Source organism: Drosophila mojavensis, unplaced genomic scaffold (assembly GCF_018153725.1).
Source record: "Drosophila mojavensis isolate 15081-1352.22 unplaced genomic scaffold, ASM1815372v1 contig_74, whole genome shotgun sequence".
NCBI lineage: Eukaryota > Metazoa > Arthropoda > Insecta > Diptera > Drosophilidae > Drosophila > Drosophila mojavensis.
In genome coordinates, this window is record NW_025318899.1 from 11,797,919 (window position 1) to 11,813,243 (window position 15,325).

The following is a 15,325-nucleotide window of genomic DNA, read 5'->3' on the forward strand; positions in this document are numbered from 1 at the left end:
AAATATTCATAAGTACATTTAGAAATATATATAACAGTAGCGGGCTTTGACATTTGATTCTATTTATTTATTTATTATTCATTTTATTGTTGTTGGCTGTTGTCAAAAAATTTGAAACTTTTGCCACCTTAGTGTGAAAAACCTTGTGCTTTGTTTTCCTTCACGCGCAAGTCCTGCAGTTTTTGATAAACATGCGTAAGCAAGCGAGACAATGCGTCTATTCATTGGTTTTCTACCTTGAATTTATCTGAATATATATTCACTTGTTAATGAAATGTATTAATAATAATTTATTAAGCGATTTAAACTTTTCCATAGAGCTTTGATGTGCTGAACCCGAAACGGAATATATATTAAAATATACTGACGTTCTACTTTTATACTCCGATGCATCTTCTCTTCCTAAAATACATTTTGCTGGCAACTTTGATAGCTCGATTCTTAATGATTAACTCAGCTGGAAATTTGAACTTTTCCACTGAAGTTTTCTTAATGAAGCTGCTGTGTTCTTTTCGTTTTCGGATTCACAAAACACTCCCATAGTTATAAATCTGGCAATTAACATTTCTAAATGCCATTTCAAGCCAAATATGTTTTCTGTTGTTGTTTTGGCTAAGCATTTATGATCTGCTTAGCAAATAATAATAATAGGAAAAAAAGCGTTAAAAAGCGCAACGCTGCTTGGGCATTGAGGGCGACAGAGTTTGTTGCTAGTTGTTGTACATTGTTGCTGCTGTTGTTGTTGACAAATGAACACTGCAAATGCCACTGCCTACAGCTACATCAACATCAACAACAACAACAACTCCAACCAACCAACCAAGTCATTGACATTCAACACGAAGCTTCGAAGCCAACTGAAACCAAACAACCAACAGAGCTTGAACTAGAAAACTGTTAAATGGGCTTGCCAGAACGGATGGTGTTAATTGCTAAGATAGATGTAGGTAGGATGAATAGAAAAAAATGAACTTAAAATTAAAACCATATCCAATTGGCCTTTATATAGAATAATAATGATAAATTACAATTTAAATTTCTCCATGCTTCAAAACAAAACTATCTTTAATTTGCGGATCTCCACACATGAATGAAATATAATAATGTGATCTCCCTGCAATCCAGTTCAAATCAGACACTTGTAGTTGTAGTTGCATGCCTCGATGTGAGCTGGATAATATATATATAATATATGTTAGATATATACATTTGTGTGGTGCTAAATAGCTGATAGCACCTGAGTGTTGTTCCACGCGAGGTAAATGTGGGATGCGGTTTATATGAGCATCATCAATTTGCTGGAATTATTCTTTATACTGATGAATCACAAAAAAGACAAACAAATAAATACCAGGTCTAAGCTCTAAGGTGATCCAGAACAAGGTACAGTAGCTGAATTCGTTTGAGCTGTTAAATAATTTATGATACTCGATATACTGAAGAAAAAATATAGCTTTCGTAGAGTATTAGGTTATGCATATATCTATATACAATAGTTACGCCCCTTGTGGGCATGTCAAATCCGGATAAACTAGAACTCTTAAACACAAAAACTGTGAAAGTAGCTGATGAAAGTAGCTGTTCTACCGATTGATAAAATGATGCATATATGTACATATATATAATAGATATTTATACTCTCTTAGAGCATGACAAATTAAATATAAACGTTTTAGATGAAGTAATACCTATTAAAGCGAATGAGCGTTGACGACTTCATCCATATCTCTTTTGGCTTTAGACCCAAGTAATGCAGTTTACTGATGTCAGCAAGATCTATAAATTATATAATCCATAAATCTCGATCTTCGGTACTTTTTTTGTAAGGCAACTGCAATTTAAGAGTTATGGTTAGTAAAATAAATAAAAAGAGCATGGCAATCTTCTACATTGTATAATGTGAATACCCGTTGTGTTGCCTTACCTACATAAAATATTATAAAATACCCCTGGAAAACAAAATTATTCTAATACACTATTGCTAATTGGATTCCACTCTCCCGTGACTAACTTGATATATAATTGTCGCTTCCAGTGGGAAATCAGATGCATTCAATGTACAAATATTGAAATATGAGCGGGCTTTAGAATAGCTGTTCCATGGCAATCGATTCGTTAGATAGGGCATTGCGAATTCGACTATAGCTGTAAAGTATTGGGAATGTCACGCATGACAAGCAAAAAAGATGTTTACTTCGTTTTTTCTGCTGCTTGTTTACCTTTTTTTTTTTCAAAAACCTTTTTTTTCTTTTTTTAATATTAGCTAATTTTAAACAAAATCAAAATGGCGTCAACAAATTGTGTGGCTGTTATTTACGAGCTTTGCGGTGTTTTATTTTCTCTGTTTCTTATTTTTATTTCTGTTTTTTGGCTTTTGGTTTTTTGTTGTTTCGTGTACATCTGTGATTAGTTATTAAGCCGACAAGCATGTCTATGCATGTGCTTGGGGCACTTGTACATATGTAACCATATATAAACACAACCACACACACACACACACATGGGCCAGCATCTTTCATTGCTTTCTGTCGAGTCGTAAAGGCAGCATTAACAGCACCTTTTGTTTTTCACCTGCTGCCGGTACATTCCCAGACATTTCGCCAAGCCAAGTCGCTGGTGCCAAGTCTCCGCTTGGTACCGCCAATTCCCAAACTAACAAAGCGCAAATCCAGTTGCTTCGATCGAAATACACCAACGAAAATCAAGTAAAACTAAAAATAATCTTTTCAGATCTGCATAATAAAAAGAAAATTGTATTTATAAACAGCAAAAAATAATCATAAAATCCACCTAAAATAATCTGCATTAAGTCCCATATTAGACAGTTACAAAATTGTAATTCGCTGGCAACAAATTTGAATTCGGAAATATGCAAAAAATTAATTCACACTGACTGCACAATTGCGCCGTAGCTATTCACAATGACTGGCCATATGCATATATACTATTGTAGAAAAAATAGAAAGATTAAAGCTTAATTAACATACGCGAATTCACGTTCAATTTAATTAAAACTATTTCTGCTGAGATTTTAGACATTATTTTTATTTCATTTTGGAAACGTTTAAGTCTCATTAAAGTTAATTTCGAAATCATTCAGTTAATTCCACAGCTGCTTTGACCTTGAACTTGATCTTGAATATTGTTAAACAATTATGTAGATGAGCACAGAAACCAGAAAAGTGAGTTCACTCAGGTTAAAAGATTAAGATGTCGCGACATTTGTTAAGCATACAAATGTTCTACGAATTCAAGCTTAAAATAGTAGTAGCATGACATGAGAGATAAGTTCATTGGATTTGATGTATAAATATGTATGTATGTACATATAATAATAAAATTTATTTTATATTTGACTAAGATAAAAAATATCAATAATAATAATAGCTAACATAAATTTGGTATGTTAGGGCATTAGGTATATTTTTATTATACGCTGAACCCATTGAAAATGGGAAATCAGCGTATAATGCTTTTATTGCAATGTATGGAACAGACCGAAGGAGGCGTGGCAGACCCCATAAAGTATATACATTCCTGATCAGGGCGACGAGCTGAGTCGATTTAGCACTCTGTTTGTCCGTCCGTCCGTCCGTCCGTCCATCTGTCCATACGTTTTAACACGTCGATCTCAGAAGATCAATATTTCCACATATGTCATAGATAGCGATAAAAAGTTATCGAATTCTATAAAAAAGTGATCGAAATCGATAAAAAGTTATCGAAATCGATAAATATTCATCGGGGAGTGTCGTAGCATTCAGCTTTTGTCATGCAGCTGCCTTAACTCCAGTTTTAAGCATATATGATCAATATTTCCACATATGTCATAGATATCGGTGAAAAGCTATCGAAACCGATAAAGTTATCGAAATCGATAAAAAGTTATCGAAATCGATAAAAAGTTATCGAAATCGATAAAAAGTTATCGAAATCGATAAAAAGTTATCGAAATCGATAAAAAGTTATCGAAATCGATAAAAAGTTATCGAAATCGATAAAAAGTTATCGAAATCGATAAAAAGTTATCGAAATAGATAAAAAGTTATCGAAATCGATAAAAAGTTATCGAAATCGATAGCAAGTTATCGAAATCGATAAAAAGTTATCGAAATCGATAACAAGTTATCGAAATCGATAAATATTCATCGGGGAGTGTCGTAGCAGTCAGCTTTTGTCATGCAGCTGCCTAACTCCAGTTTTAAGCAAATATGATCAATATTTCCACATATGTAATAGATATCGGTGAAAAGTTATCGAAACCGATAAAGTTATCGAAATCGACAACAAGTTATCGAAATCGATAAAAAAGTTATCGAAATCGAAAAAAATATCGAAATCGATAAAAAAAAAGTTATCGAAATCGATAAATATTCATCGGGGAGTGTCGTAGCAGTCAGCTTTTGTCATGTCATAAATGTATATTGTATATATTTCGGTTTTTATTATAATTCACCCTCACCCGTAAATCCGTCACCACTCCATTAAAGTTTAATAAATATACCACCCATCGAGTGTCATATCATTCAGCTTCTGTCATGCAGTCTCAACGCATTTAGTTTCTGGCATTTAGTTTCTGGCATAAATTCACTAGAAGACCTAAAATGCTCTTAATAGAGCATTTATATTTCTGTGAATCATATTATGTTTTTTATTTCGTGAGCAATGAGGATACATTTTTCCACAAGCTTTATAGTATTCAGTCTTTGACATTGATGTACGAGCAATATTTCCACGAGTTTTGTTAATGCACCTTCCATCGAGTGTCGTAGCATTCAGCTTTTGTCATGCAGCTGCCTTAACTCAAGTTTATGAAACTTGCATGGCAAATATGATCCACATATGTCATAGATAGCGATAAAAAGTTATCGAAACCGATAAAAGTTATCGAAATCGATAAAAAGTTATCGAAATCGATAAAAGTTATCGAAATCGATAACAAGTTATCGAAATCGATAAATATTCATCGGGGAGTGTCGTAGCAGTCAGCTTTTGTCATGCAGCTGCCTAACTCCAGTTTTAAGCAAATATGATCAATATTTCCACATATGTCATAGATATCGGTAAATAGTTATCGAAATCGATAAGAAGTTATCGAAATCCATAAATAGTTATCGGAGTGTCGTATATATTTCGGTTTTTATTATAATTCACCTCCGTCACCTCTCCATTAAATTTGTGAAAGGCGTATTTCAAATACTAGACACTTGTGTATTTCAATGTTAAAATCAAGATCTGAAAGTTTAATAAATATACCACCCATCGAGTGTCATATCATTCAGCTTCTGTCATGCAGTCTCAACGCATTTAGTTTCTGGCATATGTGGCAAATATGATCAATATTTCCACATATGTCATAGATAGCGATAAAAAGTTATCGAAATCGATAAAAAGTTATCGAAATCGATAAAAGGTTATCGAATCCGAAAAAGTTATCGAAATCGATAAATATTTATCGGGGAGTGTCGTAGCAGTCAGCTTTTGTCATGCAGCTGCCTTAACTCCAGTTTTAAGCAAATATGATCAATATTTCCACATATGTCATAGACATTGGTAAAATGTTATCGAAATCGATAAGAAGTTATCGAAATCCATAAATAGTTATCGGGGAGTGTCGTAGCAGTCAGCTTTTGTCATGTCATAAATGTATATTGTATATATTTCGGTTTTTATTATAATTCACCTCCACCCGTAAATCCGTCACCTCTTCATTAAATTTGTGAAAGGCGTATTTCAAATACTAGACACTTGTGTATTTCAATGTTAAAATCAAGATCTGAAAGTTTAATAAATATACCACCCATCGAGTGTCATATCATTCAGCTTCTGTCATGCAGTCTCAACGCACTTAGTTTCTGGCATAAATTCACTAGAAGACCTAAAATGCTCTTCATAGAGCATTTATATTTCTGTGAATCAATATTTCCACGAGTTTTGTTAATGCACCTTCCATCGAGTGTCGTAGCATTCAGCTTTTGTCATGCAGCTGCCTTAACTCAACTTGCATGGCAAATATGATCAATATTTCCACATATGTCATAGATAGCGATAAAAAGTTATCGAAACCGATAACAAGTTATCGAAACCGATAAAAGTTATCGATAAAAAGTTATCGAAATCGATAAATATTCATCGAAATCGATTCATATTCATGTTGTAGCAGTCAGCTTTTGTCATGCAGCTGCCTTAACTCCAGCTTGAAGCAAATATGATCAATATTTCCACATATGTCATAGATATCGGTAACTATTTATCGAAATCGACAAATAGTTATCGAAATCGATAAATAGTTATCGAAATCGATAAATAGTTATCGGGGAGTGTCGTAGCAGTCAGCTTTTGTCATGCAGCTGCCTTAACTCCAGTTTTAAGCAAATATGATCAATATTTCCACATATGTCATAAATATACCATATGTTTAATAAATATACCACCCATCGAGTGTCATATCATTCAGCTTCTGTCATGCAGTCTCAACGCATTTAGTTTCTGGCATATGTGGCAAATATGATCAATATTTCCACATATGTCATAGATAGCGATAAAAAGTTATCGAAATCGATAAAAAGTTATCGAAATCGATAAAAAGTTATCGAAATCGATAAAAGGTTATCGAATCCGAAAAAGTTATCGAAATCGATAAATATTTATCGGGGAGTGTCGTAGCAGTCAGCTTTTGTCATGCAGCTGCCTTAACTCCAGTTTTAAGCAAATATGATCAATATTTCCACATATGTCATAGACATTGGTAAAATGTTATCGAAATCGATAAGAAGTTATCGAAATCCATAAATAGTTATCGGGGAGTGTCGTAGCAGTCAGCTTTTGTCATGTCATAAATGTATATTGTATATATTTCGGTTTTTATTATAATTCACCTCCACCCGTAAATCCGTCACCTCTTCATTAAATTTGTGAAAGGCGTATTTCAAATACTAGACACTTGTGTATTTCAATGTTAAAATCAAGATCTGAAAGTTTAATAAATATACCACCCATCGAGTGTCATATCATTCAGCTTCTGTCATGCAGTCTCAACGCACTTAGTTTCTGGCATAAATTCACTAGAAGACCTAAAATGCTCTTCATAGAGCATTTATATTTCTGTGAATCAATATTTCCACGAGTTTTGTTAATGCACCTTCCATCGAGTGTCGTAGCATTCAGCTTTTGTCATGCAGCTGCCTTAACTCAACTTGCATGGCAAATATGATCAATATTTCCACATATGTCATAGATAGCGATAAAAAGTTATCGAAACCGATAACAAGTTATCGAAACCGATAAAAGTTATCGATAAAAAGTTATCGATAAAAAGTTATCGAAATCGATAAATATTCATCGAAATCGATTCATATTCATGTTTAGCAGTCAGCTTTTGTCATGCAGCTGCCTTAACTCCAGCTTGAAGCAAATATGATCAATATTTCCACATATGTCATAGATATCGGTAACTATTTATCGAAATCGACAAATAGTTATCGAAATCGATAAATAGTTATCGAAATCGATAAATAGTTATCGGGGAGTGTCGTAGCAGTCAGCTTTTGTCATGCAGCTGCCTTAACTCCAGTTTTAAGCAAATATGATCAATATTTCCACATATGTCATAAATATACCATATGTTTAATAAATATACCACCCATCGAGTGTCATATCATTCAGCTTCTGTCATGCAGTCTCAACGCATTTAGTTTCTGGCATTTAGTTTCTGGCATAAATTCACTAGAAGACATAAAATGCTCTTAATAGAGCATTTATATTTCTGTGAATCATAATATGTTTTTTATTTCGTGAGCAATGAGGATACATTTTTCCACAAGCTTTATAGTATTCAGTCTTTGATGTACGAGCAATATTTCCACGAGTTTTGTTAATGCACCTTCCATCGAGTGTCGTAGCATTCAGCTTTTGTCATGCAGCTGCCTTAACTCAAGTTTATGAAACTTGCATGGCAAATATGATCAATATTTCCACATATGTCATAGATAGCTTCTGCCATGCAGTCTCAACGCACTTAGTTTCTGGCATAAATTCACTAGAAGACCTAAAATGCTCTTCATAGAGCATTTATATTTCTGTGAATCAATATTTCCACGAGTTTTGTTAATGCACCTTCCATCGAGTGTCGTAGCATTCAGCTTTTGTCATGCAGCTGCCTTAACTCAACTTGCATGGCAAATATGATCAATATTTCCACATATGTCATAGATAGCGATAAAAAGTTATCGAAACCGATAACAAGTTATCGAAACCGATAAAAGTTATCGATAAAAAGTTATCGAAATCGATAAATATTCATCGAAATCGATTCATATTCATGTTGTAGCAGTCAGCTTTTGTCATGCAGCTGCCTTAACTCCAGCTTGAAGCAAATATGATCAATATTTCCACATATGTCATAGATATCGGTAACTATTTATCGAAATCGATAAATAGTTATCGAAATCGATAAATAGTTATCGAAATCGATAAATAGTTATCGAAATCGATAAAAAGTTATCGAAATCGATAAAAAGTTATCGAAATCCATAAATAGTTATATTGTATATTGTATATATTTCGGTTTTTATTATAATTCACCTCCATGTTTCTGTCTGTCTCAACGCATTTAGTTTCTGGCATAAATTCACTAGAAGACCTAAAATGCTCTTAATAGAGAATTTATATTTCTGTGAATCATATTATGTTTTTTATTTCGTGAGCAATGAGGATACATTTTTCCACAAGCTTTATAGTATTCAGTCTTTGACATTGATGTACGAGCAATATTTCCACGAGTTTTGTTAATGCACCTTCCATCGAGTGTCGTAGCATTCAGCTTTTGTCATGCAGCTGCCTTAACGTTTATGAAACTTGCATGGCAAATATGATCCACATATGTCATAGATAGCGATAAAAAGTTATCGAAACCGATAAAAGTTATCGAAATCGATAAAAAGTTATCGAAATCGATAAAAAGTTATCGAAATCGATAAATATTCATCGGGGAGTGTCGTAGCAGTCAGCTTTTGTCATGCAGCTGCCTTAACTCCAGTTTTAAGCAAATATGATCAATATTTCCACATATGTCATAGACATGGTAAAATGTTATCGAAATCGATAAGAAGTTATCGAAATCCATAAATAGTTATCGGAGTGTCGTATATATTTCGGTTTTTATTATAATTCACCTCCACCCGTAAATCCGTCACCTCTCCATTAAATTTGTGAAAGGCGTATTTCAAATACTAGACACTTGTGTATTTCAATGTTAAAATCAAGATCTGAAAGTTTAATAAATATACCACCCATCGAGTGTCATATCATTCAGCTTCTGTCATGCAGTCTCAACGCATTTAGTTTCTGGCATTTAGTTTCTGGCATAAATTCACTAGAAGACATAAAATGCTCTTAATAGAGCATTTATATTTCTGTGAATCATAATATGTTTTTTATTTCGTGAGCAATGAGGATACATTTTTCCACAAGCTTTATAGTATTCAGTCTTTGATGTACGAGCAATATTTCCACGAGTTTTGTTAATGCACCTTCCATCGAGTGTCGTAGCATTCAGCTTTTGTCATGCAGCTGCCTTAACTCAAGTTTATGAAACTTGCATGGCAAATATGATCAATATTTCCACATATGTCATAGATAGCGATAAAAAGTTATCGAAATCGATAAAAAGTTATCGAAATCGATAAAAAGTTATCGAAATCGATAAAAAGTTATCGAAATCGATAAAAAGTTATCGAATCCGAAAAAGTTATCGAAATCGATAAATATTCATCGGGGAGTGTCGTAGCAGTCAGCTTTTGTCATGCAGCTGCCTTAACTCCAGTTTTAAGCAAATATGATCAATATTTCCACATATGTCATAGACATTGGTAAAATGTTATCGAAATCGATAAGAAGTTATCGAAATCCATAAATAGTTATCGGAGTGTCGTATATATTTCGGTTTTTATTATAATTCACCTCCACCCGTAAATCCGTCACCTCTCCATTAAATTTGTGAAAGGCGTATTTCAAATACTAGACACTTGTGTATTTCAATGTTAAAATCAAGATCTGAAAGTTTAATAAATATACCACCCATCGAGTGTCATATCATTCAGCTTCTGTCATGCAGTCTCAACGCATTTAGTTTCTGGCATTTAGTTTCTGGCATAAATTCACTAGAAGACATAAAATGCTCTTAATAGAGCATTTATATTTCTGTGAATCATAATATGTTTTTTATTTCGTGAGCAATGAGGATACATTTTTCCACAAGCTTTATAGTATTCAGTCTTTGATGTACGAGCAATATTTCCACGAGTTTTGTTAATGCACCTTCCATCGAGTGTCGTAGCATTCAGCTTTTGTCATGCAGCTGCCTTAACTCAAGTTTATGAAACTTGCATGGCAAATATGATCAATATTTCCACATATGTCATAGATAGCGATAAAAAGTTATCGAAATCGATAAAAAGTTATCGAAATCGATAAATATTCATCGGGGAGTGTCGTAGCAGTCAGCTTTTGTCATGCAGCTGCCTTAACTCCAGTTTTAAGCAAATATGATCAATATTTCCACATATGTCATAGACATTGGTAAAATGTTATCGAAATCGATAAGAAGTTATCGAAATCCATAAATAGTTATATTGTATATTGTATATATTTCAGCTTTTGTCATGCAGCTGCCTTAACTCAAGTTTATGAAACTTGCATGGCAAATATGATCCACATATGTCATAGATAGCGATAAAAAGTTATCGACACCGATAAAAGTTATCGAAATCGATAAAAAGTTATCGAAATCGATAAAAAGTTATCGAATCCGAAAAAGTTATCGAAATCGATAAATATTCATCGGGGAGTGTCGTAGCAGTCAGCTTTTGTCATGCAGCTGCCTTAACTCCAGTTTTAAGCAAATATGATCAATATTTCCACATATGTCATAGACATTGGTAAAATGTTATCGAAATCGATAAGAAGTTATCGAAATCCATAAATAGTTATCGGGGAGTGTCGTAGCAGTCAGCTTTTGTCATGTCATAAATGTATATTGTATATATTTCGGTTTTTATTATAATTCACCTCCACCCGTAAATCCGTCACCTCTTCATTAAATTTGTGAAAGGCGTATTTCAAATACTAGACACTTGTGTATTTCAATGTTAAAATCAAGATCTGAAAGTTTAATAAATATACCACCCATCGAGTGTCATATCATTCAGCTTCTGTCATGCAGTCTCAACGCACTTAGTTTCTGGCATAAATTCACTAGAAGACCTAAAATGCTCTTCATAGAGCATTTATATTTCTGTGAATCAATATTTCCACGAGTTTTGTTAATGCACCTTCCATCGAGTGTCGTAGCATTCAGCTTTTGTCATGCAGCTGCCTTAACTCAACTTGCATGGCAAATATGATCAATATTTCCACATATGTCATAGATAGCGATAAAAAGTTATCGAAACCGATAACAAGTTATCGAAACCGATAAAAGTTATCGATAAAAGTTATCGAAATCGATAAATATTCATCGAAATCGATTCATATTCATGTTGTAGCAGTCAGCTTTTGTCATGCAGCTGCCTTAACTCCAGCTTGAAGCAAATATGATCAATATTTCCACATATGTCATAGATATCGGTAACTATTTATCGAAATCGATAAATAGTTATCGAAATCGATAAATAGTTATCGAAATCGATAAAAAGTTATCGAAATCGATAAATAGTTATCGGGGAGTGTCGTAGCAGTCAGCTTTTGTCATGCAGCTGCCTTAACTCCAGTTTTAAGCAAATATGATCAATATTTCCACATATGTCATAGACATTGGTAAAATGTTATCGAAATCGATAAGAAGTTATCGAAATCCATAAATAGTTATATTGTATATTGTATATATTTCAGCTTTTGTCATGCAGCTGCCTTAACTCAAGTTTATGAAACTTGCATGGCAAATATGATCCACATATGTCATAGATAGCGATAAAAAGTTATCGACACCGATAAAAGTTATCGAAATCGATAAAAAGTTATCGAAATCGATAAAAAGTTATCGAAATCGATAAAAGGTTATCAAAATCGATAACAAGTTATCGAAATCGATAAATATTCATCGGGGAGTGTCGTAGCAGTCAGCTTTTGTCATGCAGCTGCCTTAACTCCAGTTTTAAGCAAATATGATCAATATTTCCACATATGTCATAGATATGGTAAAATGTTATCGAAATCGATAAGAAGTTATCGAAATCCATAAATAGTTATCGGAGTGTCGTATATATTTCGGTTTTTATTATAATTCACCTCCACCCGTAAATCCGTCACCTCTCCATTAAATTTGTGAAAGGCGTATTTCAAATACTAGACACTTGTGTATTTCAATGTTAAAATCAAGATCTGAAAGTTTAATAAATATACCACCCATCGAGTGTCATATCATTCAGCTTCTGTCATGCAGTCTCAACGCATTTAGTTTCTGGCATTTAGTTTCTGGCATAAATTCACTAGAAGACATAAAATGCTCTTAATAGAGCATTTATATTTCTGTGAATCATAATATGTTTTTTATTTCGTGAGCAATGAGGATACATTTTTCCACAAGCTTTATAGTATTCAGTCTTTGATGTACGAGCAATATTTCCACGAGTTTTGTTAATGCACCTTCCATCGAGTGTCGTAGCATTCAGCTTTTGTCATGCAGCTGCCGTAACTCAAGTTTTTGAAACTTGCATGGCAAATATGATCAATATTTCCACATATGTCATATATATCGATAAAAAGCTATCGAAACCGATAAAAGTTATCGAAATCGATAACAAGTTATCGAAATCGATAACAAGTTATCGAAATCGATAAAAAAAGTTATCGAAATCGATAAAAAGTTATCGAAATCGATAAAAAGTTATCGAAATCGATAAAAAGTTATCGAAATCGATAAATATTCATCGGGGAGTGTCGTAGCAGTCAGCTTTTGTCATGCAGCTGCCTTAACTCCAGTTTTAAGCAAATATGATCAATATTTCCACATATGTTATCGAAATCGATAATAAGTTATCGAAATCCATAAATAGTTATCGCGGAGTGTCGTAGTAGTCAGCTTTTGTCATGTTATAAATGTATATTGTATATATTTCGGTTTTTATTATAATTCACCTCCACCCGTAAATCCGTCACCTCTTCATTAAATTTGTGAAAGGCGTATTTCAAATACTAGACACTTGTGTATTTCAATGTTAAAATCAAGATGTGAAAGTTTAATAAATATACCACCCATCGAGTGTCATATCATTCAGCTTCTGTCATGCAGTCTCAACGCACTTAGTTTCTGGCATAAATTCACTAGAAGACCTAAAATGCTCTTAATAGAGCATTTATATTTCTGTGAATCATATTATGTTTTTTATTTCGTGAGCAATGAGGATACATTTTTCCACAAGCTTTATAGTATTCAGTCTTTGACATTGATGTACGAGCAATATTTCCACGAGTTTTGTTAATGCACCTTCCATCGAGTGTCGCAGCATTCAGCTTTTGTCATGCAGCTGCCTCAACTTGCATGGCAAATATGATCAATATTTCCACATATGTCATAGATAGCGATAAAAAGTTATCGAAACCGATAACAAGTTATGGAAACCGATAAAAGTTATCGATAAAGAGTTATCGAAATCGATAAATATTCATCGGGGAGTGTCGTAGCAGTCAGCTTTTGTCATGCAGCTGCCTTAACTCCAGCTTGAAGCAAATATGATCAATATTTCCACATATGTCATAGATATCGGTAAAAAGTTATCGAAATCGATAAATAGTTATCGAAATCGATAAATAGTTATCGAAATCGATAAATAGTTATCGAAATCGATAAATGGTTATCGGAATCGATAAATAGTTATTTCCACATATGTCAGTAAAAGGTTATCAAAATCGATAAAAAGGTAGATAAAAGAGTTGAGCAGAGTTTCTTAATCATTCATAAGGCTATGCCCTTTATTTAGCGAGTAAATTGTGATCAATATTTCAACAAGTTTCATAGATCCATCGAGTGGCATATCATTCAGCTTCAGTCATGCAATCTCAGAGCATTTAGCTGCTGTCATAAATTCGCTAGATGCTCTAAGCTAAGAGCATTTATATTTCTGTGAATCATGAATATGTTTTCTATTTCATAAGCGATAAATTCATATTATTCAGCGCTTGGCATTGATGTAAATTACATTGAGTCTTGTAGCATTCTGCTTTTGTCATGCAGTTGTCCTAACTAAAGTTTTAAGTTTTGTTTTTGTCACATTCACTAGAGGAGTTGGCCCACAGTTTCAGAGCCATTCATGGAGCTATGATTTTTTCCTGAACGAGTAAGTTATGATCAATATTTCCACAAGTTTTAATAATGCAGCCCATGCGTGTTTATGCATGCGTGCCTGTGTGTGTCTGTGTGTGTGTTTCTAATGTGAGCCAAAAGACGCGAAGAATTATTGATATATCAGTTCCTTGTAGAGTTCAGAGAATATCGTAGTCGAGCGACCCGGCCAGAAATTTCTTACTTGATATTGAAGGGGTGGAACGACAATCATGTAGACAGCACATCAAGCCGTCTCTGAGTTGCAACTCTCCATCGAAATCTAAGTTTTTTCACTCTATGCAGTACATAATATACTACAAGTAATGCAAGTTAGGTTTGCTTATCATGATAATGCATAATAATGCATAATGAGAGTTAAATAGAGCTGATGAAAGCATTATTATTTTTTTTTTTGCTTTTGTTTTCATCTGGAACGTTAATTAATTTGGCATTTCTTTTGCTTTTCGAGTTATATGCAAATCTTTTAAATTTCGGGAACGGAAAGAAACAATGCAAACGAAATGAAACTGAAACTGAAAAAAAAAAACAAAAAGTCATGCAAAGTCTGAAGCTGGCAATTAGTGGAAACTCTGACAGACATTGACTTCAAAGGCTTTGGATGCTGTAATGTCCAACTGCAGATGTTTAATGAACTGGGAAAGGGGGCGTGGCCAGGCGTTGCGGGCGTCTGCTTACGTAAGCCTAGGCGAAGCTGTAAAAAGAAATTTAATAACTAAGAGAGAGCTGAAGCCCAAAGCTTTGTGCGACGACTGCGTTTGTTGGCTTGTGACATTTCAAATACACACACACACACACACACGCACAGACAACAACAAAAATTATGTAATTATAGTGATATAAAATGAAAACATAAATCGAGGCGAGATTGCATAATGACAACGGTCAAACGCCGGTGCGGCCATTGGGTCATTGAGATATAGCCAAACAAACGAGCGTCTAGCATGATATAAAGCATTAAAAAGGCGAATGTAAGATCTACGGATC

The 15,325-nt window shown here is 33.8% G+C and overlaps 1 long non-coding RNA gene across 1 annotated transcript; it reads right to left on the reverse strand.

Moving 5' to 3' along the window:
* Positions 1-972: 972 nt before the first annotated feature.
* LOC26527904 lies at positions 973-1,921 on the reverse strand. The gene is made up of 5 exons (XR_004364386.2): positions 1,890-1,921; positions 1,689-1,831; positions 1,352-1,407; positions 1,238-1,298; positions 973-1,170 (listed from the first exon to the last, which is right to left on the reverse strand). It is a non-coding gene; the product is annotated as an uncharacterized LOC26527904 (long non-coding RNA).
* Between the last annotated feature and the right edge of the window lie 13,404 nt (positions 1,922-15,325).